The sequence below is a fragment of the Sinohyriopsis cumingii genome, chromosome 18, assembly GCF_028554795.1.
Source record: "Sinohyriopsis cumingii isolate HCF-2022 chromosome 18, ASM2855479v2, whole genome shotgun sequence".
Classification (NCBI taxonomy): domain Eukaryota; kingdom Metazoa; phylum Mollusca; class Bivalvia; order Unionida; family Unionidae; genus Sinohyriopsis; species Sinohyriopsis cumingii.
In genome coordinates, this window is record NC_142978.1 from 88,655,793 (window position 1) to 88,680,750 (window position 24,958).

Consider the following 24,958-nt stretch of genomic DNA (forward strand, 5'->3'; position numbering starts at 1 on the left):
CCATTTGGGATTTTTCGTCGGGACTCGGAACTCAAATTTCATTAGAACAATTTATTACTAGACCTTCTAAAATTTAGTTCGGTGATTACTCTTGGATTATTATTGGATTTGATTCTTAAAGCCGTAAGTTCTTAATTTTTCATTTTTACAGTGTTTTTCCAGGGAAATAATTTGTTGTTAATTTTTTCAAAGCTTGTTGTTTTCACTCTTTCTTGTGTTACTGTTTATTAGAGCCTAAATACGTAACACTTCTAGCTCCAAAGCTTTAAACCTCGCTTGTTTTTCCCCTTTCTAATTTCCTATCCTCTACTTCTTTTAGCAGTTCTCTCTTCCCCTTCTCTATGTTGATCTTGCCCCTCTCCGCTTCCCTTTCCTATCTTTTCTTTTACGGTCTGTTTATCTAACTCTATCTTCTCCCTCTTGGCCTTCTTTTCTAATTCCATCTTCATTCTCTCAGAATACCATTTTTCTTTCCTCGGCTTCCTTTCTTTCCCGCTCTGCCTGTCGCTCTATCTCTAATTTCTCCTATTCGGCCTTCATTTATAATTCTATCAACTCTATATTGGCTTCCCTTTCTATTTCTGTCTAATACCGATCACAAGCATGTTCTTCCTGAACCAATTTTCTAAGAGATTCCTCCTCGTAACCAAACTGTTTCCCCAATTCCAGCAAATCTTTCAATGACATAATTTCTTCCAATATGATATGATGACCAACCTAAAGTGCACTTCTGTGCAGTTATATCCAATTACTAGATTTCAAAAACTCAAACCGTATTTTCCTTCTCAGAAGGGAACAAAAATATATGAACTGTGTACTGCCGAAATCGAAACCTAATTAAGTTATGTTGGATAATTACTCAGCTTCGCAAGTCTTGTCAGGAATGTCAGTCTGACACAAATAGTACATACAAGACTAATGAAACAAAAATAGCTTTAGGGCATCGTTCTAATCCGATACCACTTCTGAGATCCATGTAACAAGATACCGGGGTTGGAGTCGGATTATAACGATGAACACTTTTGATGGTAACAAAAATACAATGTCTATTTATGAATGATTCAATGAAAAAGACTGATTCGTACGCTAACAAAATCCAAATATTGAATTTTTAACCAAATAATCACGAACCAGATATTGTATTGCGATTTAAATGAAAAGTGAACCGATATGCTAGAAAACAATCCTTAAATACTAAAAAGATACAATGATCGATGGTTCAAAGTGATTCTACACAAACATTAATAAATTATATAGTTTACTCAAATAGTGGTGCATGATATGCTTCACTCAAATAGTGATGTGTGATGTTTCACTCAACTAACGATATACGATTATTTTCCACCCAAGTAGCGAAATATGATGAGTTTTCACTCAGATAGCGAAATATGATGCGCTTACACTCAAATAGTGAAATATGATGTAAACATTCGGACATGTATCTTGCGGAGCCGAACGGTCTGCCCGTCCTGGTCCGCCTAAAGATTCGTAAAATATCGTGTTCTCTGCAGACCCGTTGGTCCAGACGCCTTGGTTCCTCACTACGTGATGACCTTCATCTCCTTCCGAGCCAACGTTACCCCCGACAGCAGCACACTGGGTATAACACAACCCAAATTAGCACCACTGCTGAACCGCTCCGGTGGCCTAGTGGTTAGAGCGTCCGCCTCGGATGCGGGAGGTCGTGGGTTCGATCCCCGGCGGAGTCATACCAGAGACTTAAAAAATGGTACTAACAGCTGCCTCGCTTGGCGTTCAGCATTTAGAGGTTAGTGTTAGGACTGGTCGGCCTGGTGTCAGGATAATGTGACTGGGTGGGACATCATGCTACATGTCTGCGGCATGATGCCCCAGTGCTAGACATCACTATAAACTGCCACATTGCAGATATCGTAGCGATATGACTGAAAAATTGTTAAAGCTACGTTAAAAATAAAAAATCACATCACATCACATCACATCGCACCACGGCTGAACACCTACAATACGGTGCATATAAAGAGATGCAGCGTAACTGTCACTCAGTCCCTCATTCAACACTACACTCAGCATTCATCAGTCACCGGCCATCAATCAATCAGTCAGAAATCAGTCACCTATCAGTCAGCTGAAAATATAATATCCAAATCCGGGTTCTACAAATGACGCGGTCATATATAACAGCACGTAATAACGTTATGTACTGTAAACTTGAACTGATTATTTTATGCAACTTATATTATCGTAACTACTATGCAAGGTGAAAATCAAGTTAAAATGTGAACTTGTGTGTGACAAGAATCTTATAATACTTAACGTAACACTTTCTTTTCCTTAATAAATACAACATTGTTGCGAATATAAACGTTCTGTTCAGTTACATACAGGAAAACTAGGAAAAAGAATATAACATTGTATTATACGACACAAGTCGGAATTACCTAAAATACAAGATAAATGTGACAGTAAAACAATTACATCATATATGAAAATAATATTTAACTCACGTACCTAACAGCAGGAGATCGCGCATTATAACGTGGACTGCACAATGACAAAATTCTTTGTAATGTGATGTTTTACTCTACGATGAAGTAACTTATACACAGGCCATGTATACATACACTGCCTCTGCTCTCACGGTATATCGGTTTTCCGACCTTAAGCACTTTGCTCGTGTAGCATGGGATGAACGCAACAAACCATTTCGAAATAATATACGAAATACTTAAATCACACGCGGGTAACGCTGTACAAAAAAGAAATCCTAGTACATGTATTTAATCCAAATAGTAAAAAACGATAAATATATACACTTCCGTGACACAGGAGATTAATTCGCTACGTATCATACTCAGTGCGTCCAACATTATTGTAGGATAAACGGGACACATTGCAAGACAGGAAAAGATCAGATGGCTGCGTACTCGAATAACGTCGGGATCACATGTCGTTTTAATATTTTGGTCTTCAAAGAATGATGAGCCAAGATTGTTTCTGACAAAATTGTATAGGGACTATCTTAACATTAAGGTCCAGAAATCAGGCAAAAGGAAACACATTCCATTTGATGGTTCGAAGTGGATATCACTATGATATGTTCTCCTATCTTTAGGCAGTGAATTTGTCTTTGTCAGGTTGCTATACATATTTTATATCGTGGAGGTAACATTGCTGGCTTGATGCCCATGCACAGTTATTAAGATGAAGGATTCTAAAAGCTGTTGCTCTCACATTTTGCCGCGTTGAATAGTATTGCTTTTTGTGCAGAATTCAGTGGCTCAACGCTCTGCATGCCTTCAGCTATTGGCTCACGTATTTGCATGTTGATGAAGTTTTCTATATTTCCATATTGTGAAGGGGATTGGCAGGAGCGGGTAGGATGGCGGGTGGGTAAACTTTGTGATAGATATCACACTTAAACCATTCCTGGGTAGTGGCAAAGACATTTAAAAGGGTATTTGTTTCTGTCAGATATGTTCTCTTGCCGGGACACAATTGACATGTTATGAAACTAACCAAATGTCCGTTTGTTCCTTTCTATCAAGAATGATTTGATAACGAATTCTAGTTTGATCCTTAGAAGGTATAGAGTTGTACAATCTGTTAATAACGTTGTCTCACTTTTCCATTCCTTGAAGGAATGCACAGGTTATTTCTAAAGACAACACTTCTGTTGCCCAAATTTCATTCCGTTGAATCGCACTCGTTTCTTTTGCAAAATAGGAGATATTTTGTACAGAAATAAATGTTGTTTTGTCACCTGTTTAGGCTGAAGATCAACTTGGTAACACCACGCTCTTTCCATTTGAAACCTATCTGAAAAAACAAGGAAACAGTCAATATAAATAAACATTTCAGATTGATGGAGGGACCGACTGAAAGAAATGACGAAAGAACACGTAAGCCTGGTCAGAGATGCCGAATGCTATGTATATTCTGAGGCCAACGTCTCCATTCAGCTGTAATATATGGTATTAAGAAAGTGAATGTTTAGGACGGTGTAGTTCTTCTTATATCGTGTGTGAGTGATGATGTTCTTTGGAAAAGCGATAAATGCCAAGTACCTTCCATCTGAGTCGTGATATGCATGTTTAGAATGTTTGTTGCAAGAACTAATATGACTTCGTGGCGCAATGTTAGCGCGTCTGACTCCAGATCAGAAGGTTGCGTGTTCGAATCACGTCGAGGTCACAATTGCTTTTATTTCTTTTTTTGGTCTTTAAACAATGATGAATCACGTTAGTGTCAGACTAAGCCACTATATAGATAGGAACTGTCTTACGGTCCAGGCCCTGAAATCAGAGGCAACAAGTTTCTACAATTGGAGGGAAAATGAAACAGATTCAAGGTTCGAATTGGATATCACTATATTATGATCTCCTATCTTTAGGCAGTGAATTTGTCTTTATCAAGTTGCTATACATATTTTGTATCGTTGCATCAGATTGTAGCTGATGGGGAACCGGTGTTAGAAAGATATTTATCAAGGCAAGCAATTAGCCAGTTCCTAGAGAAATTGGACTATCCACACTTTCTGAACAGGGATTTCTGAGGATACTTCTATGTGTACGTATTTAGTAACTAGAGATTCGAATAAACCTTTGTGTTCAGTGTATTGTTCTAATTTTCAATTGAATGGGGTAAAGCATCAATATTACAGCTGAAAAGTTTGCTAATAAGTCATACAATTCTTAAACTATAAGAAAATATCCAAGTGTTATGAGTTTAGTGACGGTGCTGTTTTGATGACTAGAAGTGGAGGATAGGTAACAATTGAGATAGATGTCGCCAATGAACCTCACTTGAAAATGTGAACTAAGCTTTCAAAAAGAGGTACATGTGTTTCAGCAATGTTCCCTTGCCGTGATGTGATTAACAAGTTTTGAAAATTGCCAACTGTGCGTTTGACCTTTTCTGGTGTCAATGATTTGGTAACGAATTATATTTTTGATGTTCAGAACGTGTAAATGTGTTCAAGACGTTGATAATGGTGTCTCAGTTTCCTATCCCGCAAAGAATGCACAGACTACTTTTAAAACAAAATTCCTGTTGTGTTAAGATTTTTCCTCTAGAACTGCACCCATTTGATTTTTCTTTTGTAAAATGTGAGAGATCATGTTCAGATAAAAGTGATGTAGTCGGGTATTTCGGATCCACGTCAACTAAGTCATGTAAGCTCTTTTCAAATATGAGCCATCAGTAAAAACCAAGGAAACAGTCAGTTACACTAAACAATTAAGATTGGTGGAGAGACCGACTGAAAAAATGATGAAAGAGCATGTAAGCCTGGCCAGAGATGGAGAATTATATGCATATTCTGAGGTCAACGTATACATTCAGCTGTAATAGATGGTATTAAGAAAGTGAATGTTGAGGATGGTGTAGTTCTTCTTATATCATGTGTGAGTGATGATGTTATTTGGAAAAGGTAAATGCCAAGTACCTTGTATCTGAGTCGTGTAATGCATGTTTAGAATGTTTGTTGCAAAAACTAATATGACTTCGTGGCGCAATGGTAGCGCGTCTGACTCCAGATCAGAAGGTTGCGTGTTCGAATCACGTCGAGGTCACAATTGCTTTTATTTCTTTTTTTGATTTTTAAGCAATGATAAATCACTTTAGTGCCAGACTAAGCCACTATATAGATATGAACTGTCTTACGGTCCAGGCCCTGAAATCAGAGGCAACAAGTTTCTACAATTGGAGGGAAAATGAAACAGATTCAAGGTTCGAATTGGATATCACTATATTATGATCTATCTTTAGGCAGTGAATTTGTCTTTATCAAGTTGCTATACATATTTTGTATCGTTGCATCAGATTGTAGCTGATTTGGAACCGTTGTTGGAAAGATATTTATCAACGCAAGCAATTAGCCACTTCCTAGAGAAATTGGACTATCCACACTTTCTGGACAGGGATTTCTTAGGATACTTCTAGGTGTACGTATTTAGTAACTAGAGATTAGAATAAACCTTCGTATTCAGTGTATTGCCTTATTTTCAATTGAATGGGGTAAAGTATCAATATTAGAGCTGAAATGTTTGCTAACAAGTAATACAATTCTTGAACCATAAGAAAACATCCAAGTGTTAATGATGAGTTTAGTGACGGGTGTTCTTTTGATGACTAGACGTGGAGGATAGGTAATAATTGAGATAGATGTCGCCATTGAACCGCACTTGAAAATGTGACCAAAGCTTTCAAAAAGAGGTACATGTGCTTTAGCAGTGTTCCCTTGCCGTGATGTGATTAACAAGTCTTGAAAATTGCCAACTGTGCGTTTGTTCTTTTCTGGTGTCAATGATTTGATAACGAATTATATTTTTGATGTTCAGAACGTGTAGATGTGTTCAAGACGTTGATAATGGTGTCTTAGTTTCCTATCCCGCAAAGATTGCACAGACTACTTTCAAAACAAAATTTCTGTTGTGTAAAGATTTTTCCTCTAGAACTGCACCCAGTTTATTTTTCTTTTGCAAAATGTCAGAGATCATGTACAGATAGAAGTGATGTAGTCGGGTATTTCGGATCCTTGTCAACTAAGTAATGTTAGCTCTTTTTAAATAAAAGCGATCAGAAAAAAACCAAGGAAACAGTCAATTTCAATAAAGAATTAAGATTGGTGGAGAGACCGACTGAAAAAAATGATGGAAGAACAAGTAAGCCTGGCCAGAGATGGGGAATTATATGTATATTCTGAGGTCAACCTATCCATTCAGCTGTAAGAGAAGTTATCAAGAATGTGAATTCTGAGGACGGTGTAGTTCTTCTTATATCATGCGTGAGTGATGATGTTGGTTGGAAAATCGGTAAATGCCAAGTACCTCTTATGTGAGTCTTGTACAGTTATTCGAATTGAAATGCATGTTTAGAATGTTTGTTGCAAGAACTAATATGACTTCGTGGCGCAATGGTAGCGCGTCTGACTCCAGATCAGAAGGTTGCGTGTTCGAATCACGTCGAGGTCACAATCACTTTTATTTCTTTCTTGGTCTTCAATGGCGTCATCTATCTCAATTGTTACCTATCCTCCACTTCTAGTCATCAAAAGAGCACCCATCACTAAACTCATAACACTTGGATATTTTCTTATGGTTTAAGAATTGTTTGACTTATTAGTTATCAAGTTGCTATACATATTTTGTATCGTGGAGGTAACATTGCTGGTTTGATGCCCATGCACAGCTGTTAAGATGAATGATTCTAAAAGCTAGTTACGCGCAATTTATAGTTATTTCTCCGTTTATAGCTTTCTTAGACCATTTGTAGCTTATGGGGAACCGTTCTTAGAATGATATTCTCAACGCATGCAATTAGTAAATTCCTAGAGAAATTGGACTATCCACACTTTCTGGACAGGGATTTCTGAGGATACTTCTAGGTGTACGTATTTAGTAACTAATGATAGCAATGAACCTTTGTATTCAGTGTATTGTTCTGAGTTTCAATTAAATTCGCTAAAGTATCAATATTGAGCTAAAAAGTTTACTAATAGGTCATACAGTTCTTAAACAACAAGAAAACATCCAAGTCGTAATTATGAGTTTACTGACGGGTGTTCTTTCGATGACTAGAAGTGGAGGATAGGTAACAATTGAGATAGATGTTGCCAATAAACCTCACTTGAAAATGTGAACTTAGCTTTCAAAAAGAGGTACATGTGTTTCAGCAATGTTCCCTTGCCGTGATGTGATTAACAAGTTTTGAAAATTGCCAACTGTGCGTTTGATCTTTTCTGGTGTTATTGATTTGATAACGAATTATATTTGATGTTCAGAACGTGTTCAAGACGTTAATAATAGTGTCTCAGTTTCCTATTCCGCAAAGAATGCACAGACTACTTTCAAAACAAAATTCCTGTTGTGTAAAGATTTTTCCTCAAGAATAGCACTGATTATCTTTTTCTTTTGTAAAATGTGAGAGATCTTGTACAGATAAAAGTGATGTAGTCGGGTATTTCGGATCCAGGTCATCTAAGTAATGTTAGCTCTTTTCAAATAAAACCCATCAGCAAAAACCAAGGAAACAGTCAATTTCAATAAACAATTCAGATTGGTGGAGAGACCGACTGAAAAAAAAAAGATCAAAGAACAAGTAAGCCTGGCCAGAGATGGAGAATGATATGCATATTCTGAGGTCAACGTATGCATTCAGCTGTAATAGATGGCATTAAGAAAGTGAATGTTGAGGACGGTGTAGTTCTTCTTATATCATGCGTGAGTGATGATGTTGTTTGTAAAATCGGTAAATGCCAAGTACCTCTTATATGAGTCTTGCACAGTTATTCGAATTGAAATGCATGTTTAGAATGTTTGTTGCAAAAACTAATATGACTTCGTTGCGCAATGGTAGCGCGTCTGACTCCAGATCAGAAGGTTGCGTGTTCGAATCACGTCGAGGTCACAATTGCTTTTATTTCTTTTTTTTGTTTTTTAAGCAATGATGAATCACGTTAGTGCCAGACTAAACCACTATATAGATATGAACTGTCTTACGGTCTAGGCCCTGAAATCAGAGGCAACAATTTTCTACAATTGGAGGGAAAATGAAACACAATCAAGGTTCGAATTGGATATCACTATATTATGATCTCCTATCTTTAGGCAGTGTTTTTGTCTTGATCAAGTTGCTATGCATATTTCGTATCGTTGCATCAGATTGTAGCTGATGGGGAACCGGTGTTAGAAAGATATTTATCAACGCAAGCACTTAGCCCCTTCCTAGAGAAATTGGACTATCCACACTTTCTGGACAGGGATTTCTGAGGATACCTTTAGGAATACATATTTAGTAACTAGAGATAGGAATAAAACTTTGTATTCAGTGTATTGTTCTTACTTTCAAATGAATGGGGTAAAGTATCAATATTACAGCTGAAAAGTTTACTAATAAGTCATACAATTCTTAAACCATACGAAAATATCCAAGTGTTATGAGTTTAGTGACGGTGCTCTTTTGATGACTAGAAGTGGAGGATAGGTAATAATTGAGATAGATGTCGCCATTGAACCTCACTTGAAAATGTGAACTAAGCTCTCAAAAAGAGGTATATGTGTTTCAGCAATGTTCCCTTGCCGTGATGTGATTAACAAGTTTTGAAAATTGCCAACTGTGCGTTTGATCTTTTCTGGTGTCAATGATTTGGTAACGAATTATATTTTTGATGTTTAGAACGTATAGATCTGTTCAAGACGTTGATAATTGTGTCCCAGTTACCTATCCCGCAAGGAATGCACAGACTACTTTTAAAACAACATTCATGCTGTATAAAGACTGTTCCTCTAGAACTGCACCCATATGATTTTCCTTTTGTAAAATGTGAGAGATCTTGTACAGATAAAAGTGATGTAGTCGGGTATTTTGGATCCACATCAGCTAAGTCATGTTAGCTCTTTTCAAATATGAGCCATCAGTAAAAACCAAGGAAACAGTCAGTTACACTAAACAATTAAGATTGGTGGAGAGACCGACTGAAAAAAATGATGAAAAAACATGTAAGCCGGGCCAGAGATGGAGAATTATATGCATATTCTGAGGTCAAGGTATACATTCAGCTGTAATAGATGGTATTAAGAAAGTGAATGTTGAGGACGGTGTAGTTCCTCTTATATCATGTGTGAGTGATGATGCTATCTGGAAAAGAGGAAAATTCCAAGTAAGTTTTATCTGAGTCGTGTAATGCATGTTTAGAATGTTTGTTGCAAGAACTAGTATGACTTCTTGGCGCAATGGTAGCGCGTCTGACTCCAGATCAGAAGGATGCATGTTCGAATCACGTCGAGGTCACAGTTGCTTTTATTTCTCTTTTTTTTCTTAAAATAATGATGAATCTCGTTAGTGCCAGACTAAACCACTATATAGATAGGAACTGTCTTACGGTCTAGGCCTTGAAATCAGAGGCAACAAGTTTCTACAATTGGAGGGAAAATGAAACAGATTCAAGGTTCGAATTGGATACCACTATATTTTGATCTCCTATCTTTAGGCAGTGAATTTATCCTTATCAAGTTGCTATACATATTTTGTATCGTCGCATCAGATTGTAGCTGATGGGGAACCGTTGTTAGAAAGATATTTATCAACGCAAGCAATTAGCCACTTCCTAGAGAAATTGGACTATCCACACTTTCTGGACAGGGATTGCTGAGGATACCTTTAGGAGAACATATTTAGTAACTAGAGATAGGAATAAACCTTTGTATTCAGTGTATTGTTCATGTTTCCAATTGAATGGGGTAAACTATCAATATTAGAGCTCAAAGTTTACTAATAAGTCATACAATTCTTAAACCATAAGAAAATATCCAAGTGTTATGAGTTAAGTGACGAGTGCTCTTTTGATGACTAGAAGTGGAGGATAGTTAACAATTAAAATAGATGTCGCCATTGAACCTCACTTGAAAATGTGAACTAAGCTTTCAAAAAGAGGTACATGTGTTTCAGCAATGTTCCCTTGCCGTGATGTGATTAACAAGTTTTGAAAATTGCCAACTGTGCGTTTGATCTTTTCTGGTGTCAGTGATTTGATAACGAATTATATTTTTTGATATTCAGAACGTGTAGATGTGTTCAAGACGTTAATAATGGTGTCTCAGTTTCCTGTCCCGCAAAGAATGCACAGACTACTTTTAAAACAAAATTCCTGTTGTGAAAAGATTTTTCCTCTAGAACTGCACCCATTTGATTTTTCTTTTGTAAATGTGAGAGATCTTGTACAGATAAAAGTGATGTAGTCTTGTATTTCGGATCCAGGTCATCTAAGTAATGTTAGCTCTTTTCAAATAAAAGCCATCAGAAAAAAACAAGCAAAGAGTCAATTTCAATAAAGAATTCAGATTGGTGGAGAGACCGACTGAAAAAAATGATGAAAGAACAAGTAAGCCTGGCCAGAGATGGAGAATTATATGCATATTCTGAGGTCAACGTATACATTCAGCTGTAATAGATGGTATTAAGAAAGTGAATGTTGAGGACGGTGTAGTTCTTCTTATATCATGTGTGAGTCATGATGTTCTTTGGAAAAGCGGTAAATGCCAAGTACCTTTTATCTAAGTCGCGTAATGCATGTTTAGAATGTTTGTTGCAAGAACTAATATGACTTCGTGGCGCAATGGTAGCGCGTCTGACTCCAGATCAGAAGGTTGCGTGTTCGAATCACGTCGAGGTCACAATTGCATTTATTTCTTTTTTTTGGTCTTTAAACAATGATGAATCACGTTAGTGTCCCACTAAACCACTATATAGATAGGAACTGTCTTACGGTCTAGGCCCTGACATAAGAGGCAACAAGTTTCTACAATTGGAGGGAAAATGAAACAGATTCAAGGTTCGAATTGGATACCACTATATTATGATCTCCTATCTTTAGGCAGTGAATTTGTCTTTATCAAGTTGCTATACATATTTCGTATCGTTGCATCAGATTGTAGCTGATGGGGAACCGTTGTTAGAAAGATCTTGATCAACGCAAGCAATTAGCCACTTCCTAGAGAAATTGGACTATCCACACTTTCTGGACAGGGATATCTGAGGATACCTTTAGGAGAAAATATTTAGTAACTAGCGATAGGAATAAATCTTTGTATTCATGTATTGTTCTTATTTTCAATTGAATGGGGTAAAGTATCAATATTAGAGCTGAAAAGTTTACTAATAAGTCATACAATTCTTAAACCATAAGAAAATATCCAAGTGTTATGAGTTTAGTGACGGGTGCTCTTTTGATGACTAGAAGTGGAGGATGGGTAACAATTGAGATAGATGTCGCCATTGAACCTCACTTGAAAGTGTGAACTAAGCTTTCAAAAAGAGGTACATGTGTTTCAGCAATGTTCCCTTGCCGTGATGTGATTAACAAGTTTTGAAAATTGCCAACTGTGCGTTTGACCTTTTCTGGTGTCAATGATTTGGTAACGAATTATATTTTTGATGTTCAGAACGTGTAGATGTGTTCAAGACGTTAATAATGGTTTCTCAGTTTCCTATCCCACAAGAAATGCACAGACTGTTTTTAAAACAAAATAGCTGTTGTGTAAAGATTTTTCCTCTAGAACTGCACCCATCTGATTTTTCTTTTGTAAAATGTGAGAGATCATGTACAGATAAAAGTGATGTAGTCGGGTATTTCGGATCCACGTCAACTAAGTCATGTAAGCTCTTTTCAAATATAAGCCATCAGTAAAAACCAAGGAAACAGTCAGTTACACTAAACAATTAAGATTGGTGGAGAGACCGGCTGAAAAAAAATGATGAAAGAGCAAGAAAGTCTGGCCAGAGATGGAGAATTATATGCATATTCTGAGGTCAACGTATACATTCAGCTGTAATAGATGGTATTAAGAAAGTGAATGTTGAGGACGGTGTAGTTCTTCTTATATCATGTGTGAGTGATGATGTTATTTGGTAAAGGTAAATGCCAATTACCTTTTATCTGAGTCGTGTAATGCATGTTTAGAATGTTTGTTGCAAGAACTAATATGACTTCGTGGCGCAATGGTAGCGCGTCTGACTCCAGATCAGAAGGTTGCGTGTTCGAATCACGTCGAGGTCACAATTGCTTTTATTTCTTTTTCTGATTGGTAAGCAATGATGAATCACGTTAGTGCCAGACTAAACCACTATATAAATAGGAACTGTCTTACGGTCCAGGCCCTGAAATCAGAGGCAACAAGTTTCTACAATTGGAGGGAAAATGAAACAGATTCAAGGTTCGAATTGGATATCACTATATTATGATCTCCTATCTTTAGGCACTGAATTTGTCTTTATCAAGTTCCTATACATATTTTGTATCGTTGCATCAGATTGTAGCTGATGGGGAACCGTTGTTAGAAAGATATTTATCAACGCAAGCAATTTAGCCACTTCCTAGAGAAATTGGACTATCCACACTTTCTGAACAGGGATTTCTGAGGATACTTCTAGGTGTACGTATTTAGTAACTAGAGATTAGAAGATACCTTTGTATTCAGTGTATTGTTCTTATTTTCAGTTGAATGGGGTAAAGTATCAATATTAGAGCTGAAAAGTTTGCTAATAAGTCATACAATTCTTGAACCATAAGAAAACATCCAAGTGTTAATGATGAGTTTAGTGACGGGTGCTCTTTTGATGACTAGAAGTGGAGGATAGGGAATAATTGAGATAGATGTCGCTATTGAACCGCACTTGAAAATGTGACCAAAGCTTTCTGAAAGAGGTACATGTGCTTTAGCAATGTTCCGTTGCCGTGATGTGATTAACAAGTCTTGAAAATTGCCAACTGTGCGTTTGATCGTTTCTGGTGTCAGTGATTTGATAACGAATTATGTTTTTGATGTTCAGCACGTGTAGATGTGTTCAAGACGTTAATAATGGTGTCTCAGTTTCCTATCCCGCAAAGATTGCACAGACTACTTTCAAAACAAAATTCCTGTTGTGTAAAGATTTTTCCTATTGAATTGCACCCAGTTTATTTTTCTTTTGTAAAATGTACAGATAAAAGTGATGTAGTCGGGTGTTTCGGATCCTTGTCAACTAAGTAATGCTAGTATTTTCAAATAAAACCCATGAGAAAAAACCAACGAAACAGTGAATTCAAATAAACAATTCAGATGGATGGAGAGACCGACTGAAAAAAATGACGAAAGAACACGTGAGCCTGGCCAGAGATGGAGAATTATATGTATATTCTGAAGTCAACGTCTCCATTCAGCTGTAATAGATGGTATCAAGAAAGTGAATTCTGAGGACGGTGTAGTTCTTCTTATATCATGCGTCAGTGATGACGTTGTTTGGAAAATCGGTAAATGCCAAGTACCTCTTTTATGAGTCTTTTACAATTATTCGAATTGAAATGCATGTTTAGAATGTTTGTTGCAAAAACTGACATGGCTTCGTGGCGCAATGGTAGCGCGTCCGACTCCAAATCAGAAGGTTGCGTGTTCGAATCACATCGAGGTCACGATCGCTTTTATTTCTTTCTTGGTCTTGAATTGCGACATCTATATCAATTGTTACCTATCCTCTACTTCTAGTCATCAAAAGATCACCCGTCACTAAACTCATTACACTTGGATATTTTCTAATGGGTTAAGAATTGTATGACTTGTTAATTATCAAGTTGCTATACATATTTTGTATCGTGGAGGTAACATTGCTGGTTTGATGCCCATGCACATTTGTTAAGATGAATGATTCTAAAAGCTCGTTGCGCGCAATTTATAGTTAGTTCTCCTTTTATAGCTTTCTTAGACCATCTGTAGCTTATGGGGAACCGTTCTTATAAAGATATTCTCAACGCAAGCAATTAGCCAGTTGCTAGAGAAATTGGACTATCCACACTTTCTGGACAGGGATTTCTGAGGATAATTCTAGGTGTACGTATTTAGTAACTAATGATAGGAATGAACCTTTGTATTCAGTGCAGTGTTCTGAGTTTCAATTAAATGGGTTAAAGTATCAATATTAGAGCTAAAAAGTTTTCTAATAAGTCATACAGTTCTTAAACAACAAGAAAACATCCAAGTGTTAATTATTAGTTTACTTAAGGGTGTTCTTTTGATGACTAGATGTGGAGGATAGGTAAAAATTGAGATAGATGTCGCCAATAAACCTCTCTTGAAAATGTGAACGTAGCTTTCAAAAAGAGGTACATGTGTTTCAGCAATGTTTCCTTGCCGTGATGTGATTAACAAGTCTTGAACATTGCCAACTGTGCGTTTGATCTTTTCTGGTGTTAATGATTTGATGACGAATTACATTTTGATTTTCAAAACGTGTTCAACACGTTGATAATGGTGTCTCATTTTCCTATTCCGCAAAGAATGCACAGACTACTTTCAAAACAAAATTCCTGTTGTGTACTGATTTTCCCTCTAGAATTGCACCCACTTTCTTTTTCTTTTGTAAAACGTGAGAGATCTTGTACAGATAAAAGTGATGTAGTCGGGTATTTCGGATCCAGGTCAACTAAGTAATGCTAGCTTTTCTCAAATAAAACCCATCAGAAAAACCAAGCAAACAATCAATTTCAATAAACAATTCAGATTGGTGGAGAGACCGACTGAAAAAAATGACGAAAGAACACGTAACCCTGGCCAGAGATGGAGAATTAGATCAGAAGGTTTCGTGTTCGAATCACGTCGAGGTCACAATTGCTTTTATTTCTTTTTTTGTTTTTTAAGCAATGATGAATCACGTTAGTGCCAGACTAAACCACTATATAGATAGGAACTGTCTTACGGTCTAGGCCCTGAAATCAGAGGCAACAAGTTTCTACAATTGGAGGGAAAATGAAACACATTCAAGGTTCGAATTGGATATCACTATATTATGATTTCCTATCTTTAGGCAGTGTTTTTGTCTTGATCAAGTTGCTATGCATATTTCGTATCGTTGCATCAGATTGTAGCTGATGCGGAACCGTTGTTAGAAAGATATTTATCAACGCAAGCAATTAGCCACTTCCTAGAGAAATTGGACTATCCACACTTTCTGGACAGGGATTGCTGAGGATACCTTTAGGAGAACATATTTAGTTACTAGAGGTAGGAATAAACCTTTGTATTCAGTGTATTGTTCTTATTTTCAATTGAATGGGGTAAAGTATCAATATTAGAGCTGAAAAGTTTACTAATAGGTCATACAATTCTTAAACCATAAGAAAATATCCAAGTGTTATGAGTTCAGTGACGGGTGCTCTTTTGATGACTAGAAGTGGAGGATAGTTAACAATTAAAATAGATGTCGCCATTGAACCTCACTTGAAAATGTGAACTAAGCTTTCAAAAAGAGGTACATGTGTTTCAGCAATGTTCCCTTGCCGTGATGTGATAAACAAGTTTTGAAAATTGCCAACTGTGCCTTTGATCTTTTCTGGTGTCAATGATTTGGTAACGAATTTTATTTTTGATGTTCAGAACGTCTAGACGTGTTCAAGACGTTAATAATGGTGTCTCAGTTTCCTATCCCGCAAAGAATGCACAGACTACTCTTAAAACAAAAGTCCTGTTCTGTAAAGATTTTTCCTCTAGAACTGCACCCATTTGATTTTTCTTTTGTAAAGTGTGAGAGATCTTGGACAGATAAAAGTGATGTAGTCGGGTATTTCGGATCCACGTCAACTAAGTAATGTTAGCTCTTTTCAAAGAAAACCATCAGAAAAAAGCAAGGAAACAGTAAAGTTATAAACAATTCAGATTGGTGGAGAGACCGACTGAAAAAAATGATGAAAAATCAAGTAAGCCTGGCCACAAATGGAGAAATATATGCATATCATGAGGTCAACGTGTACATTCAGCTGTAATAGATGGTATTAAGAAAGTGAATGTTGAGGACGGTGTAGTTCTTTTTATATCATGTGTGAGTGATGATGTTATTTGGAAAAGAGGTAAATGCCAATTACCTTTTATCTGAGTCGTGTAATGCATGTTTAAAATGTTTGTTGCAAGAACTAATATGCCTTCGTGGCGCAATGGTACTGCGTCTGACTCCATACCAGAAGGTTGCGTGTTTGAATCACGTCGAGGTCACACTTGCCTTTATTTCTCTTTTTGGTCTTATAACAATGATGAATCACGTTAGTGTCAGACTAAACCACTATATAGATAGGAACTGTCTTACGGTCTAGGCCCTGATATAAGAGGCAACATGTATCTACAATTGGAGGGAAAATGAAACAGATTCAAGGTTCGAATTGGATATCACTATATTATGATCTCCTATCTTTAGGCAGTGAATTTATCTTTATCAAGTTGCTATACATATTTCGTATCGTTGCATCAGATTGTAGCTGATGGGGAACCGTTGTTAGAAAGATATTTATCAACGCAAGCAATTAGCCACTTCCTAGAGAAATTGGACTATCCACACTTTCTGGACAGGGATTTCTGAGGATACCTTTAGGAGAACATATTTAGTAACTAGAGATAGGAATGAAACTTTGTATTCAGTGTATTGTTCTTATTTTCAATTGAATGGGGTAAAGTATCAATATTAGAGCTGAAACGTTTACTAATAGGTCATACAATTCTTAAACCATAAGAAAATATCCAAGTGTTATGAGCTCAGTGACGGGTGCTCTTTTGATGACTAGAAGTGGAGGATAGTTAACAATTAAAATAGATGTCGCCATTGAACCTCACTTGAAAATGTGAACTAAGCTTTCAAAAAGAGGTACTTGTGTTTCAGCAATGTTCCCTTGCCGTGATGTGATTAACAAGTTTTGAAAATTGCCAACTCTGCGTTTGATCTTTTCTGGTGTCAATGATTTGGTAACGAATTATATTTTTGATGTTCAGAACGTGTAGATGTGTTCAAGACGTTAAGAATGGTGTCTCAGTTTCCTATCCCGCAAAGACTGCACAGACTACTTTTAAAACAAAATTCCTGTTGTGAAAAGATTTTTCCTCTAGAATTGCACCCAGTTTATTCTTTTTTTGTAAAATGTGAGAGATCTTGTACAGATAAAAGGGATGTAGTCCTTTATTTCGGATCCTTGTCAACTAAGTAAAGCTAGTATTTCCAAATAAAAAACATGAGAAAAAACCAAGGAAACAGTTAATTTCAATAAACAATTCAGATAGATGGAGAGACCGACTGTAAAAAATGACGAAAGAACACGTGAGCCTGGCCAGAGATGGAGAATTATATGTATATTCTGAAGTCAACGTCTACATTCAGCTGTAATAGATGGTAAAGTGAATTCTGCGGACGGTGTAGTTCTTCTTATATCATGTGTGAGTGATGACGTTGTTTCGAAAATCGGTAAATGCCAAGTACCTCTTATATGAGTCTTGTACAGTTATTCGAATTGAAATGCATGTTTATAATGTTTGTTTCAAAAACTGACATGACTTCGTGGCGCAATGGTAGCGCGTCTGACTCCAGATCAGAAGGTTGCGTGTTCGAATCACGTCGAGGTCACAATCGCTTTTATTTCTTTTTTGGTCCTCAATGGCGAAATCTATCTCAATTGTTTGCTATCCTCTACATTTAGTCATCAAAAGAGCACCCGTCACTAAACTCATAACACTTGGATATTTTCTTATGGTTTAAGAATTGTATGACTTATTAGTTATCAAGTTGCTATACATATTTTGTATCGTGGAGGTAACATTGCTGGTTTGATGCCCATGCACAGTTGTTAAGATGAATGATTCTAAAAGCTAGTTACGCGCAATTTATAGTTATTTCTCCGTTTATAGCTTTCTTAGACCATTTGTAGCTTATGGGGAACCGTTCTTAGAATGATATTCTCAACGCAAGCAATTAGCCAGTTGCTAGAGAAATTGGACTATCCACACTTTCTGGACAGGGATTTCTGAGGATACTTCTAGGTGTACGTATTTAGTAACTAATGACAGGAATGAACCTTTGTATTCAGTGCATTGTTCTGAGTTTCAATTAAATGGGCTAAAGTATCAAGATTAGAGCTAAAAAGTTTGCTAATAAGTCATACAGTTCTTAAACAACAAGAAAACATCCAAGTGTTAATTATGAGTTTAGTGACGGGTGTTCTTTTGATGACTAGAAGTGGAGGATAGGTTACAATTGAGATAGATGTCACCAATAAACCTCACTTGAAAATGTGAACTAAGCTTTCAAAAAGAGGTACATGTGTTTCAGCAATGTTCCCTTGCCGTGATGTGATTAACAAGTCTTGAAAATTGCCAACTGTGCGTTTGATCTTTTCTGGTGTTAATGATTTGATAACGAATTATATTTTTGATGTTCAGAACGTGTTCAAGACCTTAATAATGGTGTCTTAGTTTCCAATCCCGCAAGGAATGCACAGACTACTTTCAAAACAAAATTCCTGTTGTGTAAAGATTTTTCCTCTAGAATTGCACCCATTTTCTTTTTCTTTTGTAAAACGTGAGAGATCTTGTACAGATAAAAGTGATGTAGTCGGGTATTTCGGATCCAGGTCAACTAAGTAACGCTAGCTATTTTCAAATAAAATCCATGAGAAAAAACCAAGGAAACAGTCAATTTCAATAAACAATTCAGATTGGCGGAGAGACCGACTGAAAAAAATGACGAAAGAACATGTAAGACTGGCCAGAGATGGAGAATTATATGTATATTCTGAGGTCAACGTCTCCATTCAGCTGTCATGGATGGTATCAATTAAGTGAATTATGAGGACGGTGTAGTTCTTCCTATATCATGTGTGAGTGATGATGTTATTTGGAAAAGGTAACTGCCAAATACCTTTTATCTGAGTCGTGTAATGCATGTTTAGAATGTTTGTTGCAAGATCTGATATCACTTCGTGGCGCAATGGTAGCGCGTCTGACTCCAGATCAGAAGGTTGCGTGTTCGAATCACGTCGAGGTCAAAATTGCTTTTATTTCATTTTTTGATTTTTAATCAATCATGAATCACTTTAGTGCCAGACTAAACCACTATATAGATATGAACTGTCTTACGGTCCAGGCCCTGAAATCAGAGGCAACAAGTTTCTACAATTGGAGGGAAAATGAAACTGATTCAAGGTTCGAATTGGATATCACTATATTATGATCTCCTATCTTTAGGCAGTGAATTTATCTTTATCAAGTTGTTATACATTTTTTGTATCGTTGCATCAGATTGCAGCTGATGGGGAACCGGTGTTAGAAAGATATTTATCAACGCAAGCACTTAGCCAGTTCCTAGAGAAATTGGACTATCCACCCTTTCTGGACAGGGATTTCTGAGGATACCTTTAGGAGTACATATTTAGTAACTAGAGGTAGGAATGAACCTTTGTATTCAGTGCATTGTTCTTATTTTCAATTGAATGGGGTAAAGTATCAATATTAGAGCTAAAAAGTTTACTAATAAGTCATACAATTCTAAAACCATAAGAAAATATCCAAGTGTTAATGATGAGTTTAGTGACGGGTGCTCTTTTGATGACTAGAAGTGGAGGATAGGTAATAATTGAGATACATGTCGCTATATTGAACCGCACTTGAAAATGTGACCAAAGCTTTCAAAAAGAGGTACATGTGCTTTTGCAATGTTCCCTTGCCGTGATGTGATTAAAAAGGCTTGAAAATTGCCAACTGTGCGTTTGATCTTTTCTGGTGTCAGTGATTTGATAACGAATTATATTTTTGATGTTCAGAACGTGTAGATGTGTTCAAGACGTTAATAATGGTGTCTCAGTTTCCTATCCCGCAAAGAATGCACAGACTACTTTTAAAACAAAATTCCTGTTGTGTAAAGATTTTTCCTCTACAGCTGCACCCATTTGATTTTTCTTTTGTAAAATGTGAGAGATCTTGTACAGATAAAAGTGATGTAGTCGGGTATTTCGGATCCACGTCAACTAAGTAATGTTAGCTCTTTTCAAATAAAAGCCATCAGAAAAAACCAAGGAAACAGTCAATTTCAATAAACAATTCAAATTGGTGGAGAGACCGACTGAAAAAAATGATGAAAAATCAAGTAAGCCTGGCCACAAATGGAGAAATATATGCATATCATGAGGTCAACGTATACATTCAGCTGTAATAGATGGTATTAAGAAAGTGAATGTTGAGGACGGTGTAGTTCCTCTTATATCATGTGTGAGTGATGATGCTATTTGGAAAAGAGGAAAATTCCAAGTAACTTTTATCTGAGTCGTGTAATGCATGTTTAGAATGTTTGTTGCAAGAACTAGTATGATTTCTTGGCGCAATGGTAGCGCGTCTGACTCCAGATCAGAAGGATGCATGTTCGAATCACGTCAAGGTCACAATTGCCTTTATTTCTCTTTTTGGTCTTATAACAATGATGAATCACGTTAGTGTCAGACTAAAAAACTATATAGATAGGAACTGTCTTACGGTCTAGGCCCTGATATAAGAGGCAACATGTATCTAGAATTGGAGGGAAAATGAAACAGATTCAAGGTTCGAATTGGATATCACTATATTATGATCTCCTATCTTTAGGCAGTGAATTTATCTTTATCAAGTTGCTATACATATTTCGTATCGTTGCATCAGATTGTAGCTGATGGGGAACCGTTGTTAGAAAGATATTTATCAACGCAAGCAATTAGCCACTTCCTAGAGAAATTGGACTATCCACACTTTCTGGACAGGGATTGCTGAGGATACCTTTAGGAGTACATATTTAGTAACTAGAAATAGGAATAAAGCTTTGTATTCAGTGTATTGTTCTTATTTTCAATTGAATGGGGTAAAGTATCAATATTAGAGCTGAAAAGTTTGCTAATAAGTCATACAATTCTTGAACCATTAGAAGACATCGAAGTGTTATGAGATTAGTGACGGGTGCTCTTTTGATGACTAGAAGTGGAGGATAGGTAATAATTGAGATAGATGTCGCCATTGAACCTCACTTGAAAATGGTGGGGGCTCCGAGTGGCCGAGTGGTCTAAAGCGCTCTTCGTTACGGACCACTGCCATCTCACCTCTGTCTGCGGAGGTTCGAGTCTCGGATTCAGCCAATGTGGGTATGTGAGAAAGCTTGCCAGTAGCTTCTCGTGGGTCGATGGTTCTTTCCGGGGTTTTCCCGGGTTCCTCCTCCACCATTAATACTGGCCGCAATGTATAGCCTATCATGTGCTGAAAAATGGCCTTAAACCCCATAACAACAACAACAACATTGAAAATGTGACCAAAGCTTTCAAAAAGAGGTACATGTGTTTTAGCAATGTTCCCTTGCCGTCATGTGATTAACAAGTCTTGAAAATTGCCAACTGTGCGTTTGATCTTTTCTGGTGTCAGTGATTTGATAACGAATTATATTTTTGATGTTCAGAACGTGTAGATGTGTTCAAGACGTTAAGAATGGTGTCTAAGTTTCCTATCCCGCAAAGACTGCACAGACTACTTTTAAAACAAAATTCCTGTTGTGTAAAGATTTTTCCTCTAGAATTGCACCCATGTTATTTTTCTTTTGTAAAATGTGAGAGATCATGTACAGATAAAAGTGATGTACTCGGGTATTTCGGATCCATGTCACCTAAGTAATGCTAGTATTTTAAAAAAAAAAACCATGAGAAAAAGCCAAGGAAACAGTTAATTTCAATAAACAATTCAGATAGATGGAGAGACCGACTGAAAAAAATGACGAAAGAACACGTAAGCCTGGCCAGAGATGGAGAATTATATGTATATTCTGAGGTCAACGTCTCCATTTAGCTGTAATAGATGGTATCAAGAAAGTGAATTCTGCGGACGGTGTAGTTCTTCTTATATCATGCGTGAGTGATGATGTTGTTTGGAAAATCGGTAAATGACAAGTACCTCCTATATGAGTCTTGTACAGTTATTCGAATTGAAATGCATGTTTAGAATGTTTGTTGCAAAAACTAATATGACTTCGTGGCGCAATGGTAGCGCGTCTGACTCCAGATCAGAAGGTTGCGTGTTCGAATCACGTCGAGGTCACAATCGCTTTTATTTCTTTTTTGGTCTTCAATGGCGTCATCTATCTCAATTGTTACCTATCCTCCACTTCTAGTCATCAAAAGAGCACCCGTCACTAAACTCATAACACTTGGATATTTTCTTATGGTTTAAGAATTGTTTGACTTATTAGTTATCAAGTTGCTATACATATTTTGTATCGTGGAGGTAACATTGCTGGTTTGATGCCCATGCACAGCTGTTAAGATGAATGATTCTAAAAGCTAGTTACGCGCAATTTATAGGTATTTCTCCGTTTATAGCTTTCTTAGACCATTTGTAGCTTATGGGGAAGCGTTCTTAGAATGATATTCTCAACGCAAGCAATTAGCCAGTTGCTAGAGAAATTGGACTATCCACACTTTCTGGACAGGGATTTCTGAGGATACTTCTAGGTGTACGTATTTAGTAACTAATGATAGGAATGAACCTTTGTATTCAGTGCATTGTTCTGAGTTTCAATTAAATGGGCTAAAGTATCAAGATTAGAGCTAAAAAGTTTACTAATAAGTCATACAGTTCTTAAACAGCAAGAAAACATCCAAGTGTTAATTATGAGTTTAGTGACGGGTGTTCTTTTGATGACTAGAAGTGGAGGATAGGTTACAATTGAGATAGATGTCACCAATAAACCTCACTTGAAAATGTGAACTAAGCTTTCAAAAAGAGGTACATGTGTTTCAGCAATGTTCCCTTGCTGTGATGTGATTAACAAGTCTTGAAAATTGCCAACTGTGCGTTTGATCTTTTCTGGTGTTAATGATTTGATAACGAATTATATTTTTGATGTTCAGAACGTGTTCAAGACCTTAATAATGGTGTCTCAGTTTCCCATTCCGCAAATAATGCACAGACTACTTTCAAAACAAAATTCTTGTTGTGTACAGATTTTTCCTCTAGAATTGCACCCATTTTCTTTTTCTTTTGTAAAACGTGAGAGATCTTGTACAGATAAAAGTGATGTAGTCGGGTATTTCGGATCCAGGTCAACGAAGTAATGCTAGCTATTTTCAAATAAAACCCATCAGAAAAAACCAAGGAAACAGTCAATTTCAATAAACAATTCAGATTGGAGGAGAGACTGAATGAAAAAAATGACGAAAGAACATGTAAGACTGGCCAGAGATTGAGAATTATATGTATATTCTGAGGTCAACGTATAGATTCAGCTGTAATGGATGGTATTAAGGAGGTGAATTCTGAGGACGATGTATTTCTTCTTATATCATGCATGAGTGATGATGTTATTTGGAAAATCGGTAAATGGCAAGTACCTCTTATCTGAGTCGTATACAGATTCTCGAATTGAAATGCATGTTTAGAATGTTTGTAGGAAGAACTAATATAACTTCGTAACGCAATGGTAGCGCGTCTGACTCTGGATCGGAAGGTTGCGTGTTCGAATCACGTCGAGGTCACAATCGCTTTTATTTCTTTTTTGGTCTTCAAACAATGATGAATCACGTTAGTGTCGGACTGAATCTCTATATAGATAGGAACTATCATAACGTCCAGGCCCAGAAATCAGAGGCAACACGTTTCTACATTTGGAGGCAAAAGGAAACACATTCCATTTGATGGTTCGAATTGGATATCACTATGATATGTTCTCCTATCTTTAGGCAGTGAATTTGTCTTTGTCAAGTTGCTATGAATATTTTGTATCGTGGAGGTAACATTGCTGGCTTGATGCCCATGCACAGTTATTAAGATGAAGGATTCTAAAAGCTGTTGCTCTCACATTTTTGCTGCGTTGAATATTGCTTTTTGTGTAGAATTCAGTGGCTCAACGCTCTGCATGCCTTCAGCTATTGGTTCACGTTTTTGCATGTTAATGAAGTTTTCTATACTTCCATATTGGTGAAGGGGATTGGCGGGAGTGGGTAGGATGGCGGGTGGGTAAACTTTGTGATAGATATCACACTTAAACCATTCCTGAGTAGTGGCATAGCTATTTAAAAGGGCATTTGTTTGTGTCAGATATGTTCTCTTGCCGGATACAATTGACATGTCATGAAACTAACCAAATGTGCCTTTGTTCCTTTCTGTCAAGAATGATTTGATAACGAATTCTAGTTTTGATCCTTAGAAGGTATAGAGTTGTACAATATGTAAATAACGGTGTCTCACTTTTCTATCCCCTGAAGGAATGAACAAATTATTTCTAAAACAACACTTGTGTTGCCCAAATTTCATTCCGTTGAATCGCACTCGTTTCTTTTGCAAAATAGGAGATATTTTGTACAGAAATAAATGTTGTTTTGTCAACTGTTTAGGCTGAAGATCAACTTAGTAACACCACGCTCTTTCCATTTGAAACCTATCTGAAAAAAACAAGGAAACAGTCAATATAAATAAACATTTCAGATTGATGGAGGGACCGACTGAAAGAAATGACGAAAGAACACGTAAGCCTGGCCAGAGATGCCGAATGCTATGTATATTCTGAAGCCAACGTCTCGATTCAGCTGTAATATATGGTATTAAGAAAGTGAATGTTGAGGATGGTGTAGTTCTTCTTATATCATGTGTGAGTGATGATGTTATTTGGAAAAGCGGTAAATGCCAAGTACCTTTTA

At 36.8% G+C, this 24,958-nt stretch overlaps 12 non-coding genes across 12 annotated transcripts; all 12 read left to right on the forward strand.

Moving 5' to 3' along the window:
- Positions 1-4,101: 4,101 nt before the first annotated feature.
- Trnaw-cca (transfer RNA tryptophan (anticodon CCA)) lies at positions 4,102-4,173 on the forward strand. The gene has a single exon. It is a non-coding gene; the product is annotated as a tRNA-Trp (tRNA).
- A 1,307-nt stretch (positions 4,174-5,480) lies between these two features.
- Positions 5,481-5,552, forward strand: Trnaw-cca (transfer RNA tryptophan (anticodon CCA)). Its single transcript has one exon. It is a non-coding gene; the product is annotated as a tRNA-Trp (tRNA).
- A 1,329-nt stretch (positions 5,553-6,881) lies between these two features.
- Positions 6,882-6,953, forward strand: Trnaw-cca (transfer RNA tryptophan (anticodon CCA)). The gene has a single exon. It is a non-coding gene; the product is annotated as a tRNA-Trp (tRNA).
- A 1,363-nt stretch (positions 6,954-8,316) lies between these two features.
- Positions 8,317-8,388, forward strand: Trnaw-cca (transfer RNA tryptophan (anticodon CCA)). Its single transcript has one exon. It is a non-coding gene; the product is annotated as a tRNA-Trp (tRNA).
- Positions 8,389-9,699: 1,311 nt separating this feature from the next.
- Trnaw-cca (transfer RNA tryptophan (anticodon CCA)) lies at positions 9,700-9,771 on the forward strand. Its single transcript has one exon. It is a non-coding gene; the product is annotated as a tRNA-Trp (tRNA).
- Positions 9,772-11,081: 1,310 nt separating this feature from the next.
- Positions 11,082-11,153, forward strand: Trnaw-cca (transfer RNA tryptophan (anticodon CCA)). Its single transcript has one exon. It is a non-coding gene; the product is annotated as a tRNA-Trp (tRNA).
- Positions 11,154-12,463: 1,310 nt separating this feature from the next.
- Trnaw-cca (transfer RNA tryptophan (anticodon CCA)) lies at positions 12,464-12,535 on the forward strand. Its single transcript has one exon. It is a non-coding gene; the product is annotated as a tRNA-Trp (tRNA).
- Positions 12,536-13,855: 1,320 nt separating this feature from the next.
- On the forward strand, positions 13,856-13,927 carry Trnaw-cca (transfer RNA tryptophan (anticodon CCA)). The gene has a single exon. It is a non-coding gene; the product is annotated as a tRNA-Trp (tRNA).
- Positions 13,928-17,817: 3,890 nt separating this feature from the next.
- Trnaw-cca (transfer RNA tryptophan (anticodon CCA)) lies at positions 17,818-17,889 on the forward strand. Its single transcript has one exon. It is a non-coding gene; the product is annotated as a tRNA-Trp (tRNA).
- Positions 17,890-19,234: 1,345 nt separating this feature from the next.
- Trnaw-cca (transfer RNA tryptophan (anticodon CCA)) lies at positions 19,235-19,306 on the forward strand. The gene has a single exon. It is a non-coding gene; the product is annotated as a tRNA-Trp (tRNA).
- Positions 19,307-22,289: 2,983 nt separating this feature from the next.
- Positions 22,290-22,361, forward strand: Trnaw-cca (transfer RNA tryptophan (anticodon CCA)). Its single transcript has one exon. It is a non-coding gene; the product is annotated as a tRNA-Trp (tRNA).
- Positions 22,362-23,725: 1,364 nt separating this feature from the next.
- Trnaq-cug (transfer RNA glutamine (anticodon CUG)) lies at positions 23,726-23,797 on the forward strand. The gene has a single exon. It is a non-coding gene; the product is annotated as a tRNA-Gln (tRNA).
- The last annotated feature ends 1,161 nt before the right edge of the window (positions 23,798-24,958 follow it).